The sequence below is a fragment of the Anabrus simplex genome, chromosome X (assembly GCF_040414725.1).
Source record: "Anabrus simplex isolate iqAnaSimp1 chromosome X, ASM4041472v1, whole genome shotgun sequence".
Classification (NCBI taxonomy): Eukaryota; Metazoa; Arthropoda; class Insecta; order Orthoptera; family Tettigoniidae; genus Anabrus; species Anabrus simplex.
In genome coordinates this window covers 1,815,877-1,836,784 of record NC_090279.1, presented here as the reverse complement: position 1 = coordinate 1,836,784, position 20,908 = coordinate 1,815,877, and positions in this window count along the sequence as shown.

Genomic DNA, 20,908 nt, shown 5'->3' with positions numbered 1-20,908 from the left:
CAACGATTAGGAATTCACCATGCTGATGAATCTGGCAACACCTTTAGCATTTTTAGGAGGCCCGAATCTACGGATTGCGTGAGTTCTGAAATGATCGACCGAAACTCCAGAAGGTGACACAGTATGGCCCAAGAAGGACATGGATGGTTTAGCAAAAGGTACCTTTGACAACTTGATCGTCAATCCAGCTTTACACAAGTGTTTAGAGCTTTCTCTAGACGAGCGAAGTGTTCTTCAAAGGTCTCGGAGAAAACAACACCATCCAGATAATCGTACAGATAATTAAATTTAATATTGGAGAAGATGCTAACTAGCAGCCTATTAAAAACCGCCACGTCCCCAGGGAGCCTGAAAGGCATCCCCTTGTATTCATACAAGTTCCATTCACTAGCGAAACCAGTCAGATATTTCGATTCTTCCACCAGAGGTATCTGGTTATAGGTTTGGTTAAGATCTAATATGGTGAAGAACATGGCCTTACGTTTGAAAATATAAGAACAGTCACGTCCGTAGGGAGCCAGAAAGGCACCCGGTTTTATTCATGCAGGTTCAATTCACTAGCGATAGCAGTCAGATATTTCGATTCTTCCACCAGAGGTATATGGTTTTAGGCTTGGTTAAGATCTAAGATGGTGAAGAACATAGCCTTACGAAACCAAGAAAGACACGAATGCAAGTCGGGAAGGGGTGCTGATGATAGAATTATCTTACGATTTAATGCCCTCTAATCAAGCCGCCTTGAGGTTTCTGAACCAGAAATATGGGTGAATAATACGCCTACTTGGAGGGTCGAATGATACCATACCTCAGCATTTGGTCAATGATTTCCTTGAGGGACTTTGTTTCAGGTGGAGATAGCCTGTACAGAGGAAATCTTAGACGGACCGAATCCGGAAACTCGATTTTGTATTCAAGTAAGTCAGTCACACCAAGATTTTCCGAAAAACGTCGGAAAATGACTGACATAATTTACGAACGCAATTAGCCTGTTCCTCAGGTAGATGGCTAACGTCTAACGACATCTCACTCCCGGTAGACGAAATAACAGATGATGATACAGAATTACATTTTAAATGAGGTATTAATCCTAAATTTGAATGTGCAGGAGTTACTTTGAAAATCGAGCACGATACCGGAATATGACATAGGCTATGACAGATTTTTACCGACAAATAACATAAAATTAGATGTAAATTTAGAAATACGAAGTTTCACCTGAGTAAATCTTAAAATTTCTAGTGGGCAAGAGTTAGCGAAAACACATCTTACAGCAGGAGAAACTTATTCAGGAAATTTACAACTAAGCTTTAATTTTGAATACCATTCTTCCGAAACAATAGAGTGAACACTTCCGGAATCTAAGAGGGCAGTAACATGTTCAAAACTTATTTCAATTTTAAGGAATGTAACAAAATCTGAAGTATCGGAGGCAATCTTGAGGCACTCTTTTGGACCTTCAAAGATGGTCTTAGGCGTTCTTCCCTCTTTAGAAGATATGATTTCCGATTTAAACTGGGCTGGGCCTTGAGGTGCAGATAGTGGCGCGGACTCAGCCGAGCACCCTAGTCATTTTCTATTGCTGTGGTTAGCAAAGGTAAAACCAGAAGTAAGACAAGAAGATATACTATTTGACAAGTTACAGTTCTTAGCCTGGTGTGTGAATGGCCCGCATTTGGAACAACCTTGAGAAGACGATCCTCTTCCGTACTGACTTTTAATGGGACAGCATAGTCCCCATTTCTACCCGGAGACCCTGACATTAATTTATTAACTTTATTAGACAGTTCATAAATATGTTGAGCCAAGGAGTTTGGCATATTTTAGTGCTCATCTCTGATTTTAAGAGGAAATAGATCCCCTACACTATTACAGAAATTAAAGACTATAGCCTGAACACGTTTAAGCTGGTTTGCTTTCCGGGTTGAACCGTATTGTCGTTTTTTGTACATTACATACAGTTTGCTGACGTTTCGAATACATCGCAGTATTCTTTGTCAGGGCGACTGAAATACCCCTACTCGATCCGAGGTAACCAGTCTCCCAGGCAGCAATCCCACTACAAAGGGTGGTTCCTGACCTTGATCTATATATCCTAGCCTTTCTGGCTGACGTAAGCAGTGAAAAAAAAAAGAGATCTACATCATTCGGAATTCTTTCATCCGCACGAAGAAAATGCTTTCGAGAGCGGATATGAACTCATCATCATCATCAACATCCTAAACCATCTCCAGTTTCCCGGGTGTGGTATATGTACCATGTGCCTTGTACCATTCCTCCTCCACCAACTTGTTGCAATCATGACCTCTCAGCAATACATCGTTCTTAACTGAATCTATCCATTTCCTTCGTGGCCTTCCCACTGGTCGTCTTCCTTACTTTTCTGTCAAATTCCTTCCTTGCAGTTCTGTTAACTGGCATCCTCTTCATGTGGCCAAACCACTTCAGTCTTGATATCTGAATCTTATTGAGGAGAAAATCATCTATTCCTACTTCTTCTCGGATTTTCTCATTCCTAACCTTGTCTTTCCTGGTTTTATGGATCACAGTGCGTAGAAGTTTCATTTCAGCTGCCTGGAGTTTGTAATTATCTCTATTGGTCAGTGTTGTGGTTTCGAGACTGCATGTAAGAATTGGTGTATAATAGGACTTGTACAACGTCATTTTTGTTTTCATAGGTATTTGCTCATCCCACAGCATGTGTCTTACCTGGTGGAAAAATTGTGTTGCCTTATTTATTCGATTGTTCACCTCATGTTTTGCTAGGTTGTCATTTGATAGAACGCTACCCAAAAAGAGCGGAACTGAACTAAGCTAACTAATTAAGGAATATTACAATGTAATTAACATGCAGATAATTATGATAACCACACCTGATGATTTATTGTTTGTATAAAAGTTCTAGTCTTCTCTCTTTAGCTCTTGTGTACTGCTCTGTTTCTTTCTTATTAAACTCCGGGATGTTTCCCAAGGCTGAACAGAGCCATCTTCTCATAGTGTTTCTCAGAAAAATGTCAACCCCATTTTGAGTTGAAGAACGACGTTAACTTTCAACAGTTAGCATGTGTATGGTGACGGTTTTATTCACAGCATTGACGCATTACCCGAAAGTTATTCCGAATGAAGAAGCCTTAACAACGTTTTAGCACCGGCAGCCACTCGCAGACCAGGTCTTGAATATAGAACTTGCAATTCTGTTTTCAGTTTTTGTTCATTGAGAGAAGGGTAAGCTTGAAGAGTGACTAAAAAGTGATGTTCAGGGAATGTCACGCTATACTGCTCAATATTGCTAAAAAGAAATAGCTTTGGCGAACTCAGATGACTAGAAAATTGAACATTACTGCAATAATTTGCACAATAACATCACGAAATTCAATAGCAGGTGTACGATTATATGCCGATCCTACCTCGTTCCTACATCTTTGTTTGTTAAAGGGTTCGCTTGCAGTCTCGTCGAATTTATAATCTCTGTGCATTGCTATTTGTATCGAGATATCGATTATAGGAAATACCTTAGCATTGTTGATTTTACAGCGGTGTGAAAATTATTAGAAAAATTTGAAAATTTTGTATAAAATCACTTTTATTCATTGATATTTTTCTTCCAATTGAAATTAATCACATATTTAGTATTTGGTATGCATTCTCTTTGATTATATGGCAGATTCAGTGCGATATGGCATGCTTTCTACATTTTTTGCAGGAATCTTTGATTTGCTTATCATAGTGCCATTTATTAATAAGTGTCTCTATGATATTTATCTTTGTTGTAATGCTGTTTTTCATCAGTTTTCATTTCACAATGGCCCAGAGATTCTCAATGGGGTTTACATCTGGACTACTGCAGGCCAAGAAAGTGCTTTTACTTTGTTTCCACTCAAAAGCTTCGTCACAGACTTCGCTTTATGGCAAGGAGCAACATCGTGTATGAATACAAAGTCACCATTGGGAATCCACTCTCTCGTTTGCGTCAATAATCTTCTTTCAAGTACTGTTTTGTATTGAGGCTGGTTCATCATACCCTCTACAATATACAGACGTCCTATACCATGAACTGACGTAACACTCCAGATCATAACCTGGATGGGATGCTTGGGGCAAGAACTCTTCATCAGTGCTTCTCCTCACGTACTTGTGGGAAACCAGTAATATGTGTTCTTTGTGTTGTTTACTTCCTTGAACCTAGTTATGTACTCTGTGGAAATGGAGGACTCGGGGAGTGTGTAAAAAGAAAATGGTGTGATTGTTTGTGGTTTGTAGATGTCTGGAGAATTAAATCTCGTGTGAAAGTACAGTATGTTCTGTGTTTTGAACTGTGTTTACATGTATAGATGACGTTCTGTAGTTTTTTAATGTTGGTGCAAGGATCTGTGACACGGGTAGTGCGCGAGTGTCTGACCCAACATTTAATTTGGTGACCCCGACGTGATAAGTATAACTATACGTGCCACAATGGAGAATTTGTGTAAGAAACGGAAACCTGTGAGGATATCATTCACGAAAACCTCCCGACTTTTACTAGATGAGCTAAATAAAGACGCGATAAATGACGAAGATGTTAGGTTAATGTCCGTAAAATTGGAACGGTTATTTCAAGAACTTTCGATGTTAGATGAGCAAATACTGGACTTGGTTTTGCAAGAAGAAGGCAGTGATAAGAAATATGAAGATGAGTATACCAATATTGAAGAATATAGGGATAAAATGGACGCTGTGAGATTCAAAATAGAAGCACACACTCAGAGGTTAGGTGTAACCCAAGAAAATGATAGGTTTGAGATGGCATGTTCTGTTGAGTCACATAAAAAGAAGATGAAATTACCAAAAATAGAGTTGGTTAAATTTAGCGGTGACATAAAGGACTGGCTTTCCTTTTGGAGTCAGTTTCGCAGAATTCATGAAGATGAAGACATAGCAGCAGAAGACAAATTCCAGTACCTGATCCAGGCGACAGTTCCAGGAACAAGAGCACGAGAGATCATCGACAGCTATCCACCGACTGCAGAAAACTATCAGAAGGCAGTGGATGGACTGACTGAAAGATTTGGTAAGAAGGAGTTGCTGACAGAATTCTACATCAGAGAGCTCCTAGGTTTGGTCATAAAAAATGCCACCAGTGTGAAAGGTCAGGAGCATACTTTACAACTGTACGATAAACTTGAGTGTTACTTAAGAGCGCTGGAATCCATTGAAGTGACTTTTGACAAGCATGCGGCAATTTTGTTTCCACTTGTTGAATCAAGCATTCCAGAGGAGCTTTTGAGAATCTGGATGAGGAGTAGTTCAAGTGTGACTCAGGCAAGTGATTACAGTGAAAAATTGAAGATGTTGCTAGAATTTCTAAAGGCTGAGGTGGAAGGAGAGGAGAGGATAATGTTAGCTAAAACTGGGTTTAAATTGACTCATAGATCAGGTAAAACCTCCAATGAAAGAAAAGATTCAGAGGATGAAAGTGTACCTACTGCATATAATCTGTTGACTAGTGAAAAACAGAATACACGATCAAATGTTTGTGTATTTTGTGAGAAGTTTCATGAGAGTAAGGAGTGTTTTAAAGCCCAAAGAATGTATCTTAGGGAAAAGACAGACATGTTAAAATCTAAACGGGCTTGTTTCACATGTTTAAAACACGGACACAGGTCTGTAAGGTGTAAATCCTCACTAAAATGTTTGATCTGTGGGAAAAAACATTATCCCATAATGTGTTCTGATCTGCCTAGAAATAACGAGAAACCAATATTGTCAGAAGAAAATAGGAGGGAAAACACGAGTGTCGTTGGTGCAAACCACTGTTGTTCTCCAGACGTCCTGTTGCAGACTCTAATGGTAGTTATCACAGCTAAGGGTGGTCGACGTGTGGTAAGGGCGATAATAGATACTGGATCCCAGCGTTCCTATATTCTAAAGAAGACTGCTCTGGAAATGGCTTGTTCTTGTGTTGGATCTGAAAATCTCATACAAGTTCTGTTTGGGGGAATCTCGTCGCAAAGACAAGTACACAAGAGATATCGAGTATCACTTCAGAGCATGACAGGAAATTATTCGTGTGAGATTGAAGCCTTAGATCAAGTTTCTATATGTGGTTCAATTCCTCGCATTAATCAAAGTGCTTGCCTGCAAGAATTAAAAGAGAAGGGCATTGTAGTCTCTGACACTGGAGCTGGTCATCCTACTATTGAAATTTTAATTGGAGCTGATTATGCAGGAAGCTTATTCACGGGAAATATGGTAGGACTACAGTGTGGCTTAGTGGCACAAGAAACTCGTCTTGGCTGGGTGATAATGGGAACAACCCAAAATACAGGGCATGGTAACACGGCTAACCTGGTAACATCCTTACTAACACATAGTGAAGATCTGGCAAGACTCTGGAGGTTAGATGTGCTCGGGATTACAGATCCAGCAGACAGGAAAAACAGAGAGGAGGTGGAGTTAGCAGTTCTGAATCATTTCAAGAGAACAGTCACTATTAACAAAGATGGTAGATATGAAGTCTGCCTACCCTGGTGTGAAAGAAGAGAGGATCTTGAGAATAACAGAATGGTGGCAGAGAAAAGACTTGCATCGATGACTTCAAAACTTGTCTCCGAGAACAGATACGAAGAATATCATTCAGTACTACAAGACTGGCTAAAAGAAAATATAATTGAAGTAGTTGATGATGATATTGGAAACAAGCAGGGATACTTTATGCCTCATCGTGGAGTTTTCAAGAGTGATTCAACTACAACGTGCCGACCCGTGTTTGATGCTTCCAGTAAACAAGGAGGAAAGCTGTCCCTAAATGACTGTTTGGAGAAAGGCCCCAACTTGCTGGAACTTCTACCATCCATCCTGCTGCGATTTCGAGAAAGAGAAATAGGAGTAGTGTCAGATATAAAGAAGGCATTTTTGCAAATCTCTGTGAACGAAGTGGACCGTAATTATCTGAAATTCCTTTGGTGGGATGATTATGCGACTAGGAAGATTAAGATTTTTCGCCACTGTCGTGTGGTATTTGGTGTAAATTGCAGCCCGTTCATTCTAGGAGCTGTTATAGAGCATCATCTTGATAACTGTCCTGCTGGGTACCGTGAAACTGCAGAAAAACTCAAGCATTCATTTTATGTGGACAACTGTGTTGCTTCAGTCAGTTCGGAAGAAGAATTAAACTCTTTCATACAAGAGGCTTCTCGTTTGATGGCCACGGCAGAGTTTGAGTTAAGAGGTTGGGCGAATACTGCACTAAATGAAAGCGATGTGATTCAAGAAACCATACCGGTACTCGGATTACTATGGAACAGAACAACTGATAGCCTGTCTTGTGTAGGGAAAATACAAAATATAGAGCCACCTGTAACAAGAAGAAAGATTTTGTCTGTCTGTCAGGCAGTATTTGATCCTGTAGGGTATACATGTCCTGTCACTGTTGTACCGAAAAAACTATTGCAGGAAAGTTGGAAAGAGAAGACAAGCTGGGATGCTGAGGTCTCGGAAGATCTGCAAAGAAACTTCGAGAGGTTGTTAGAAGAATTGCATTGTTTGGCTGATGTTGAAATTCCTAGACGATTTACTTCAAGCAGCGATCGAACATCATACACTTTACATGTCCTCTGTGATGCTAGTGCTTCAGCCTATGCAGCTGTTGTATTATTAAGAAGTGAAAGTAACTGTGGGATGACAGTGCAGTTGTTACTAGCGAAGTCACGAGTTGCACCGGTGAAGAAAGTAACTATGCCTAGACTAAAATTGTTATCTTGCTGCATTGGTGTCCGACTGCTAGTCACTGTCAAGAACAGTTTAGGTCTCCTGGAGACTCCTCAATATTGTTGGACTGATTCGACTATTGTATTGAGTTGGATTAGGAGGGATGGAAAATGGGGAACCTTCGTAGAGAACAGAATAAAGGAGATACTAAACTTCACATAAAGGAATGAGTGGAACCACGTTCCTGGGAAACAAAATCCTGCTGACTTCCCGTCGCGAGGATGTTCGGCTAAAGAACTCTTAGAATCTGCCTGGTGGGAGGGACCAGCATGGCTAAGGCTACCTGAGGAGGAATGGCCTAGTAATATGGCTGTGGACATAGAGTCCTCTTGTCAGGAAGAGGAGAAAGGGGTAGTGATGACAGTTGGTAGTACTACCTCATGGTTTCTGGAGTACTTTTCGAAGTATACCAAGATAGTGAGGATGGTGGCATGGATATTCAGATTTGTGAAGAATAGTGCAAAGCAAAGAAATGAAAGGTATAAAGGGAAGTTAACAGTGCAAGAGATAGAAAGGGCTGAAAAGAAGCTTATACAACTGGTACAAGAGGAAACGTTCACCAAAGAAAGGGTTTCTAGTTTGAAATCTCTGTGTGTCTTCAAGGATGCAGAGGGAATCCTACGGGTGAAGACGAAAATTGTGGAAAGGAAGGACGATGATAACTTCAAATGTCCCGTTGTCTTGCCAAACAAGCATAAACTAGTTCAGCTTTTGATTCAGAAGGAACATGAAAGACTGCTTCATAGTGGAACTCATATACTACTAGCTCACTTGCGCCAGAGATACTGGATACTGAAAGGTCGAAGAACTGTTCGAAATGTGATTGCATCGTGCAAGAAATGCAGACGACATGAAGCCAAAGGTATGGTTCCAGAAGTGCAGTGCCCTCTTCCAGAAGATAGAGTGAAGGACGCATCGGTGTTTGAAGTTGTGGGAACAGACCTTGCAGGTCCACTAATCCTCAAGGGAGGACAGAAGTCGTGGATTGTACTATTCACTTGTGCCGTGTATAGGGCAGTTCATCTAGAACTAATAACCACTCTGTCAACAAATGGATTTATTATGAGTCTTCGTAGGTTCATTGCGCGAAGAGGAAGGCCAAAGATAATTTACAGCGACAATGGAAGCAACTTTGTTGGGAGTAATAACCTGCTCAGATCCATTGACTGGAGCAAGATAGAAGAAGATGCCTCGTTGCTACGAATCCAGTGGAAGTTCAACCCTCCAACCGCTGCCTGGTGGGGAGGTTGGTGGGAACGGATCATCCAAACAATCAAAAGAGCCCTTCGTCGTGTGCTGGGAAGAGCGTCTCTAAACTACGAAGAACTACTGAGTATAATATGTGACTGCGAGGCTCTGATAAACTTTCGACCTCTCTCTTACATGTCAGAAAATCCTCAAGATTTGAGTCCAATCACGCCTAGTATGTTTCTACAAGACCTGCCTAATGTGAGTACTCCTGATTTGGACTTGATAGATGAGAAATGTTTAACAAAAAGGATGAAATATATCCAGCAACTACGTCAGGATTTGAGGAAACGATTCAGGGATGAATATCTGGGCCAGCTGGTACACTGTCATCAGAAGTCAAGTGGTGAAACTACAAAAATCAAGGAAGGGGACATTGTGCTCGTTGGTTGCGACCAGAAAAAACGGATCGAGTGGCCTATTGCCAAGGTGCTTGAGGTATATCCTGGAAGAGATGGTGTGGTACGAGTGGTACGGTTGAAGACTTCTTCTGGTGAACTTACCCGCCCTTTACAGAGACTCTACTTGTTGGAGGGATCCTCACCTTCAGATGTTAGTCCTGTCATTGATGTTTATGACAGAGACCGACAACCTTCAATGTCTCCACTGAGGGAGGTACAGGTGACGAGAAGCGGAAGGAGAGTAAAATTTCCTGAGAAACTGAACCTTTGAGCCTAGTTGATTGTTGCTTCGTGCGACAATCAAGGGGGGAGGATGTGGGAAACCAGTAATATGTGTTCTTTGTGTTGTTTACTTCCTTGAACCTGGTTATGTACTCTGTGGAAATGGAGGACTCGGGGAGTGTGTAAAAAGAAAATGGTGTGATTGTTTGTGGTTTGTAGATGTCAGGAGAATTAAAACTCGTGTGAAAGTATGTTCTGTGTTTTGAACTGTGTTTACATGTATAGATGACGTTCTGTAGTTTTTTAATGTTGGTGCAAGGATCTGTGACACGGGTAGTGCGCGAGTGTCTAACCCAACAGTACTCACTACTTTCGCCTGTTATTGCAAACACTGGTTCGTCGGAAAAACATGCCTGGAAAATTAAAAACATATCTAATACCATACACACATCAGTATATGAAAATTAAATGAATAAGTTTCTTGCAAGGGGAATTTCATTCATTTGTGTTAAATTTGGAATTTTCTTACTTCAGAATATCGTATCATAATTCAGGTTCATTGACTGGTATTATTATAAGTAACCAATTATAATTTTATAATACCTTGCTCCAGTCATCTCCGAATCGTTCACTCACGTCTTTTGCCCACGCTTCATCCAGGTGTCAGCGCAAGACACACACAAGCCAGTAACGGGAACATCTGATTCAGTTGTTTCCAAATCACTGTTTAGGTTCACAGCTTCCTGCACTGATGATGTCAGATTATCCTCACATTACTTCTCTTTGTATGAGTCTACCTTGCAGCTGGGGGTGGCATGTTCATAATTCCACAAAACAAGCTGGTATCTTCCCTTCCAATACCTGAACATCTCATTCCATAGCACAATCTCAGGTTGCTTCATAAGTCCAGTTATTCACTTCAGACGTTCTAGAAGCAATATAAAACTGACAGCTGTCACAATACAAATATAACGTACAGACTACACCAACCCTCTCTTCGTCATCATATAACTTCAAATCTCGCGCACAACAGTTAGCACATGCACAAGCTGAACGAATAACTTCTCGCAGAATCCTCAAATCTATGAACCTAAACCCACTTGAGGATTTATCTTCCATCTTGTATTCATCGAACGAAATGCCTCAATCAATATTCGTCTCAGCAGCACTGGATATCTTGAACGAAGGACTGCGGATACTGGTATCCTGTTCTGTGCCTTGCCCTCATACATTCGATTTCTTTTTCGTAAACCGAGAAGAACTGTCCTTTTTTTACTTTCTTCAAAACTCTACGTTCACCTCAAGGCGTACTGTTACTTTGAATAACATACAACTAACAAAATTAGCAATTGGTAAATCGGATATGAAACCACAGCAACACATATAGATAAATTCGCTGTCAACAAAGGAACCTGAAGAATGCGGCGGCCATACTTTTCCACAGCTTTATTGATGACAGGTTTCCATGGAAGAAAGACAAACACGTGGAAATTCTCCGTAAGAGTAATGAAAAAACTCGTCCTACAGAGTTGGGCGTGGCAGTATACATGCAGTTACAGATACTCATTTTTCTCATATTTACAGATGGCATTGACCTGTAATATTTTTTATTAAAATCCTGACATGTTTAGGTATATTATGAGCAAATAAAAATTTGCTATTTTTACTCATTTTTACGTATGTTCCCCCTTAAAAGGTGTTTTATGGGTATCATAGGTAGTTTAAGACAGTATAGTACATCATCTGTGTCAAGACACATACAAAATGTAGTTACTAAGGAGATACTCTAATGTCAAAATAAAGCTACACTAGAGGGTTCGTTCAAAGCTTTAAGAGTATTATGTCAGCAGATTGGAAAAATGGAACAATACCCACTGGCTGGAAACGATCCATCATCTACGTTCCTATACCAAAAAAGGCGATCTGTTGGACTGCACAAACTACAGTACGCTTGTCCTAATATCACATGCTAGTAAGATGTTGCTAAAGATTATGCAACGAAGATTAGAACTTTAACTGTCTAAACCTCGAGCTCGTTTTAGGATAGATATCATTAATAATATGCGTTGGATGGTAGAGGGAGCACAGGAGTTGGTCATCAGAAGGCCTTTTATAGTGTAAATCACAGGACCATGAGGGATGTCCTTAGACGGATTAACATCTCTCTGTTTTGGATCCCAACTACCGATTTAAATTCACACTCTTGACTTAGTTATATGGTTCTCCTAGTACTGATATACATTTTACCTGGACTTTTTCTGACCGTAATTTGGCAGGTGCGATCCTAGCTCAGTCAGGTGGTATTTGAAGGTGTTAAAAATACGTCATCCCCAAGCTGGTAGATTTACGAGCAGGTAAATGTGCTCTTGCGGGACTAACTTCCGGCACCTCGGCGTCTTCGAAAACTGTACAAGTAGAGTAGTTAGTGGTACGTAAAGCCAATAACAAAAATATTCAATACTATTGTTGAAATTGTACTTTTTCTGTTCTTCTGGGTTTATTTTATCTTACTGTATATTATTTACTTCTCATTGGCAACGGTGAGGTTTGGATTCGTGGTTCCTTCTTATAGTTAACCCCAGGAATACTAACGGGGGGGTACATTGTGCCCACCACCTAATATTGATTGCTCTGTTTCTTTTGACAATTGATATTAAAAGGCTGTACAATATATTCATTGTTACCAACTCCGAATGGTGTATTTGGTTTGCTCATTTTTACCGTCTGAAGGCGGCGCAGTCATTCAAACATAAGTGAGCAAGAAGTAACCCCTCCACTTAATTAGTATTGGCAGGATTTATAGCGTTGTTGACCACTCACAGTTAAACTGAAATAGTTTCTTTCTTGACTGCTACTAGACATTACTAACTGGATAGTTCTGTGTGTACTCCAAGAGCATTGCACCTGATGGATGGATGCTGGAATACTCTCCGAGATAGCTAATTCGTCTGAAGATGACGACATTGATATTACTGTTAGTGAAAACGAAGAAGGAACTGAGAATATATATTAAAAAAAGCGAGCTGGATTACCATCATGAGAGAGATACACAGATAAACCCAGTTTCAAAACTGTTATCCGCCAGACGCGTAGAAATGATTCATCAGACTGAATGTAGAACATTGAAAATATTTGCACTTTAACAATAGCTCAGTCAGCTGTTTATTTATGGGGTTGACAGCTGATAATGTTACCAAGTTGAAATATATTTCTTTAGTTGATTGTAAAGAATGTGAAATAAGTTGGTAAATATCTCCAATAATAAACATCAGAGATTCACAGGAACTTGACTTTAATTGCTCGTCGCAAAGCGCACTCCCGTTGGTATACAATGACATTAAAAATAGGGTTGTTATTCCTAGGGTTAAAATTGAAAGTCACGCAGATAACAATAGAACAACAGTGGAAGCTATTGGATGAGGGTGACAGTGGGTTGAGTGAGAAGACGTATGCATCTTTCACACATCACAGGAAAACTAGAATCCAGCTTTGAATTGTTGATGCTAGTAAAATAAATTTTAATTTATCTTCTGGGACAATAAATTGTTAGATGATGCAAATATCTGTGAGTTTTCCGCAAATGTGTAGTAAAGCTGGAAATATGGTCATAATAATTATAACACCAGCTGCGCGGCGGAAATACTTGATGCGAGTCCCTCGACCGCTTGACGCGAGTGTAACGTCCAGCCGTCAGACCAAATGAACACTATGACTATCTCGAGGAAGAATATCTATACTATACACTCTTATGCCTTTCAGCGTTCCGTCTGCAAGACTTGTGAAGTTACTAAACGCCTCAAGAATAATCTATATTCAACTATCCCTGAGACCTCGTTTATTTCCATATTCTTATCTTTGAAACTGATTCTGACCATCGTCTTCTGTGTTTCCCTCTACGTCACTTACCTTGCACAACTACTTCATTATTCTCCTAGATAACCTACCTTCCTCCGCTCGCTTCACATGACCTCTCCACAGAAGCCGGTTCACGTGTACCGCTTCATTTATCGTGTTCATTCGTAACTCAGTCTTAGTACCTCCCTGCCATTGTTCTCACGTGTTTGTAGCAGCTATTTCTAACAGCAAACAGACTGGTACACAGATAGACTTCTTTCTTACAGAACACTCTGGCTGCGCGGTTAGAGTCACACACCTGTCAACACCACTGTCGGCAGCCCTGAAGCTGGTTTTCCGTGGTTTCCCATTTTGATACCAGGCAAACGCTGGGGCGCTTCCTTCCCACTGCTGTCCCGTCGTCATAAGACTTATCTGTGTCGTAAAGCAAATTGTAAAATAAATAAAACACACACTGCGAGCTTCACACTTACTGTGCTACCATCCTGGAGAATACACATCCTAAATAGCTGAAGTGATCTACCTGTTCCAGATTTGTATCACCAACTTCAGTTTACATTCTCTAAGATTTCTGGATACTCACTGCATTAGCTTTGCTGTACCAATCACACTTACTGTGCTACCATCCTGGGAGAATACACATCCTAAATAGCTGAAGTGATCTACCTGTTCCAGATTTGTATCACCAACTTCAGATTCAAAAATTCTCTAAGGTTTCTGGATACTCACTGCATCTATTTTCAAATTACTACTAGGCCACCATATCTCAGTGTTAAAGCAACCAACGCGAAGTTCCTAGATCCCGGGCTTCAGCAGAGTCTGCCAAACTGCTTACTGAATCCCTCCCTGTCACTTTTTACTTTCCAGTAGTTTATCCATTAAAAGTAGGAATAACAAACAGCTTTGTCTAATTCCTATAACTCCTTGAACAAAGAAATCATTTCGCTCTCCGCACCCCAACTGTTATCATAAATGCCTTTGATTGCTCAATTATAGTATATATATTATTTGCTTTACGCCGCACATAAACTCAGATAAGTCTTATGGCTTCGCTGCGATAGGAGAGGCCTACGAGAAGGAAGGAATCTTCCGTGGCCTTCATTAAGGTACAGCCATCTTTAGGGCTGCCAACAGTGGGGTTCGAACCCACTATCTTCCGGATGCAAGCTCACAGCTGCGCGCCCCTAACCATACAGCCAACTCACCCGACAATTATAGCATATTATATTATGTTATATTATAAGAATAATTTAGTGTGGCTATTTCTAGCCTGGTGCAACCCTTGTAAGGCAGACCCTCCGATGAAGGTGGGCGGCATCTGCCATATGTAGACTACTGCATTATATTGTGGTGGAGGATAGTGTTAGGTGTAGTGTGTGAGTTGCAGGGATGTTGGGGAGAGCACAAACACCCAGCCCCGAGTCACTGGAATTAACTAATGAAGGTTAAAATCTCGACCCGGCCGGGAATCGAGCCCGGGACCCTCTGAACCGAAAACCAGTATGCTGACCATTCAGCCAACGAGTCGGATATTATATTATATTATATTATATTATATTATATTATATTATATTATATTATATTATATTATATTATATTATATTACTAGCAAATGTACCCGTGCTTCGCTACGGTATTCTGCATTGTATACGAATATTGAAGTAAATACTGTACATGCAGTAAATAAGATTGTTTTAAAATAGCATGTCTCTTAGCGTTATCCGAGAAACAATATGCAGAGGTCCCCATACGTTGTTTCCAGTGTAAAGTGCTTGTTACGGATTTGTGATGATAACGACAGGCTCACTTCCCTACTGCGATTCACAATCGAGTTGGGAAGTTTACATTATAATTGCAGGCCCCATTGCCTACTGCGCGGTCACAATCTATTTGGGGAGTTTCCGTTACAATTGCAGGCCCCCTTTCCTACCTCCAGACATATTACAAATTGAAGAGTTTTTATTATAATGGCAGGAAACTTCCCTACAACCAGTCAAAATTGAGTTGTGCAGTTATCATTATAATGATAGGCCCCTTTTCCAACTGCCAGCCAGCTTCCTGCCAGTCACACCAAGTTGATGAGTTTCCATCAAAATAGCAGGCCAGTATGCCTAATGCCAGTCACATTTTAGATGGGTACATCTGTTTATAACTGCGGGAACGCTTGCCTACAGCCAAAGACTGTATGCTGCATGCTCCCTTGCCTTCTGAAAGTCAAATCGAGAAGTGAATTATTCATTACAATGGTAGGCCTGCCTCATTAATGCCAGTTACACAGGAATTGGAGAAGGACTCCATTCCTACTGCCAGTCATAGTCGGTGTGCGGAGTACTGATTACAATAGCAGACACACCCTTTCTCGATCGCTACAAAATCGACATCAGTGAATATATATAGTTCGACATACGGAAGTATGTGCTTGTTTACAATATTGCAGACCTTCATTTACAGATTAACTGCTTCTAAACGGTACATCATATCGAGAAAAGATTGTACCATAAGACGCCGGATTTAGCGGCCTAAATTGCTGGTCATATGATATCTCATCTATTGATGGGTCAGATTGAGTTAGAAACTTGGGTAAAATTTGTGTAAGATTATCTCACATTGCATTGCTTTTCGGATAATTAAGTGACAGCTACATACATAGCATTTGGCTCACATATGGCTACTGGGTGGACCAATTTTCGTGTAGAGTATGATGATTCTATCTTTCCTCTAAGTGATGGAAGGTATGAATTATGTATGTGAAAAGTACTACTTTACTTAAGATCGAGAAATAGAGAAAAGTCAAACGTAAAATGGATATAAATACGACAAAAAGTCGTACGACCAAGGTTGTAGATCACTCCAAATTGAACGGGGATTGTGCCATCCGTTATGTGATGATACTTCCCGAAGGTCTGCACCATCATTAAAATTGCCTCCATTTTTCGATATTCTTCGGGATAGAAAGGGAAAAATTTAAAGCTCTTGGAAGTTTTCCGCCCGTTACAGGCTAAGTCGTAAAATTTTGCCAAATTTCAGTTTTCTTTCTCGACTGGCAGATTATGCCGCAATCTGGGTTTTCAGTGAGAAGTGTAAAAAGTAGAACTTTCAAGATACTAAACCAAAAAATATGCAGATGATCATTATTACCCCTTAAGCGTGTAGCTGTACGAAAATTTCGACAAAATAGTCTATGTACAGGCACACAGTAGTTACGATTTTATTTACATAGATAAATAAGGAACCTGCTCCACGTACAACACCTTTTGGGCTATATCCGCTGGACTTAACCGGAAAAACGGACCGTTTATGATATCTCCCTTATTAATCCTCCTGTCGAAAAAATGCACATGAAAAAAAGTTTTAGAGATGGAATTCCATCATGTTTGGTCGATTTCCAGTCAGGTTGGTCTTGTACTGTATATATTCTGGAAGAGTAAAATCACCATTTCGGTTCCCTATAAACCGCCAGTCCATTCCGGGAACATGAAATGTTATTGACGATTAACACCTACCGTTGGACAGGTGGATGTTAATATAAAGTTTGACTCAAATATATTCAGTAGTTTTCAAGTTGTAAAACATACGCTTTACACGCACCCGCTCTTGAGTTAAGTCCGGTGGGACTTGTACCGGAAAACGGTCCGTTAATGATATCTCCCTTATTAATCCTCGTATTGAAATGATGCACATGAGGAAAAAGGCCTAGAAATGAATTTCCATTACGGCAGCTAAATTTACATTAAGTTTGCTTGCAAAATGACGGTTTCGGTTTCGTATAATCCCCCAGTCAATTCAGGGATTCAGAAACAATACTTGCCCTAAAACCTACCAAAGGACAGATGGATTCTAAATATCAAGTTTGGTGGTAATATATCCAGTAGTTTCCAAGTTTTAGACAAACAGACAAACAAACAAACAGACAGACACCAAAACAGAATATATGCAGATGGTCATTATTACACCTGAAACGGATAACTGTACGGAAATTTCGCCAAAATTGTCAATGTACAGACATACTCTAGAAGTGTAGACCTTTATTTTGATAGTTACTGCTTTGCAACTTTACGACGTATCTACAAACGGACTTCACCATCAGACGCCCCTTTCAGTGCTCTACATGGTTGGTCCTATGACATCTTCTCGTATCTCCTTTATTTATGGGTTAGATTGAGTTAGAGTCATTGAATGGGGCGAAATCTTGTACAGTTTTTTAATGCTACTTTATATTTTTGATTCTCATGTGACAGCTAGAATCATAAAATTTGGCTATAACATTGCCAATGGTCATGTCAATGTGCGTGCCGAATGTCATGATTCTACCTTTCCTATAAGTGTGCCAAATGATAACATATACGTGTAAAAGTACAAAATCAACTTGTGTTTAATGTATTAGGGATAGAAATACGACGAAAAGTCACAGGACAAAAGTTGTAGATCTCTCCAAAATGAAACGCAATTTGCTTTGTGACTTTTGATACGACTTACTGATTAGCCACCAATTACCCCGAAATGAAGGTCTGCACCGCCGTTAAAATTGCATCCATATTTCGGAATTTTCCTGGGCCAGAAGTTATACATTTGCATAGCTTAGAATATTTCCTCAAATGAAAGAGTGTACAGCATTCGGGATTAGCACTCGCATACATACGTGGTAATTAAGGAAGAAAGTAATACAGTTTAGTAAGTTGAAATTAATAGAAAATAGATTATAACAGAGGACATCCGGATGACGACAAATATATAAATACCAAGTGAATGTATTGGAAAATCAAATGCTCCTCAATAAATTATGACGGAGTGAGTTATGGATATAAGAAAGCGGTAATCGGAGAGAAATTTAGGCGCAGGGATTCTTAGGTAATCAGATAAGAAGATGAATATTTGTGTTATTACTTATGCTATTCGAGGACGGTTATAACCTCCAATGATATTCCGCCAATATCCCGCAGAATGGCCGATTGACGACTCTCTTGCTTTCTACCCAAGGAACAACCACGAATTTAAAGGAATGATGAGGAAAATGACAATACGTTACTTCCCTGCTGGCAAGCAGTCAGAGACGTTGCCATGGTAACCCATATATTCGTTATCGCTCTGTCGGTCCCTCAATGCCGAGCATGGTATCGGCAGAAAATAGTAAATTTCTCCGTCATTTGAAGAGTAAGGTAAATTATGAACACAACGAAAGTTGTTTGTGATGAAGAGACCTTTCACATACGGTCCACAGAGTTTGCAGAAAATCAATAGTATAAGAGAAAATGGAGGAAGACCGTTGTGGTTTTCCTATAGACCCCCGTCTTTTCAAAGATTTTAAAATGATATGCATATCGAAACCTTCCCCGGGGTGAGTATACTCTAAATATGAAGTTTGGTTGAGATCTATCCAGCCCTTTCGACGTGATGGTGGAACAAACAAACATTTTTATTCTTTTTATTTTGCTAGTTGCTTTACGTCGCACCGACACAGATAGGTCTTATGGCGACGATGGGACAGGGAAGGGATAGGAGTTGGAAGGAATCGGCCGTGGCCTTAATTAAGGTACAGCCCCAGCATTTGCCTGGTGTGAAAATGGGAAACCACGGAAAACCATTTTCAGAGCTGCCGACAGTGGGGTTCGAACCTACTATCTCCCGAATACTGGATATTGGCCGCACTTAAGCCAAACAAACAAACAAACAAACAAACAAACAAACAAACAGACAAACAGAAACGAACAACTTTATTTATAAGATTATTTTTATACCACTCCCCTCGCCCCCTGCCAAAAGGGTGCTAGGGGTGTCTTACCCTCACGCGGTTTGTCTCCTGATACTAATTGATAAGTGTACCACGTTTGGTGAAATTGCTCCAGTGGTTTAGGAGGAGATGTGTCATATACACACCCACACCCACACACCCACGCACACACATACATCAATTTTTATATATAGTAAGAAGAAGAAGATAATATTTTTATATGTAGTTTTTCGATTAATTTTATATCTCACCCCCTTCGCTCCCCACTTGGATTTGCAAAAAATCCGGAGTAATACTATTCATCTCAGAGACCCTGAAATCTATGGATTCGAAACTGTTTTTAATTATTTCTATATCTCACCCCACCCCCCCACCCTTTGCTCCCAACCTAAAAGGGGGCTGGATTTTAAAAAAATTCTAGAGTATCACTTTTCAACTCAGCGACCCCGAAAACTATGAATTCGACACTATTCTCGATTATTATTGTAACTACCACCCCCCTGACCCTCTCCCTTAAGGGCGCTAGGGATGGCTTACCCCCCACAGTGATCGTCTCCCGATAGTAAGTGATTCGTGTACCAAGTTTGGTTGAAATTGCTCCAGTGGTTTAGTTGGAGATGTGTCATTTACACACACACTTCCATTTCTATATATAGTAAGATTTTTACACTCGTTCTTCACCCCCTTTCCATCCCCGCCCAAAGGAGTCCTATGAGTGCCTTACACAACAGTATATTTTTTTCCCAGATATTAAGTCTTATTTGTACCTATTTTGGTTGACAGCTATGCCCAAACGTACATGCATAATCTCACTGCTCTAGAATCCTGGAGCTGACGTTGCCATGGTTACGGCAGTTCATTTCTTTATCCGATTCCTAGAGCAGGGGTAGTGTGGTGCCAATATCTCCGTAACGGTTGGTTTTAGGGCCTTAAAACATGGTTTTCGGGCCCGTAGGGCTTACCGAGTTTTGTTCTTTGCGTCAAGAGGATTAAATTGAGCTTTGTCTCGTCCTTATACGACAAATTCGATATTTTGCCTATAATAGTATAAGAGAAAATGGAGGAAAACCGTTTTTCCTATAAAACCCCCGTCTTTTCAAAGATTTTAAAATGATATGCATATCGAAACCTTCCCCGGGGTCAGTATACTCTAAATATGAAGTTTGGTTGAGATCTATCCAGCCGTTTCGACGTGATGGTGGAACAGACAGACAAACAGACAAACAGACAAACAGAAACAATTTTATTTATATAGATATTATATTATATTATATTATATTATATTATATTATATTATATTATATTATATTATATTATATTATATTATATTATATTATATTATATTATAGTATATTATATTATAATAGTGGTTGCAGAGACAATAGGCCTTCGAGTAGGAGCAGATGCATAAAGACAGCGATTTTTTTTTCACTCGGTGACAAATTCTTTCTTTCCTAATCAGTTTACCCCACAGGGTTGGTTTATTCCTCGGACTCAGCGAAGGATTCCACATCTACCGCTTCAAGAGCAGTGTCCTGGATCGTGAGACTTTGGGTCAAGGATAAACTGGGAAAGAGGACAAGTACCTCGTCCAGGTTGCCTCGCAAAAGTTCAAATAAAGCGTATAGGAATGTTTTGAGATATTAGAGAGCTATCGGCTGTCCTGAAAATACTTTACTGCAGTTTCCTATTTTACTTGCAGGCAAACAGC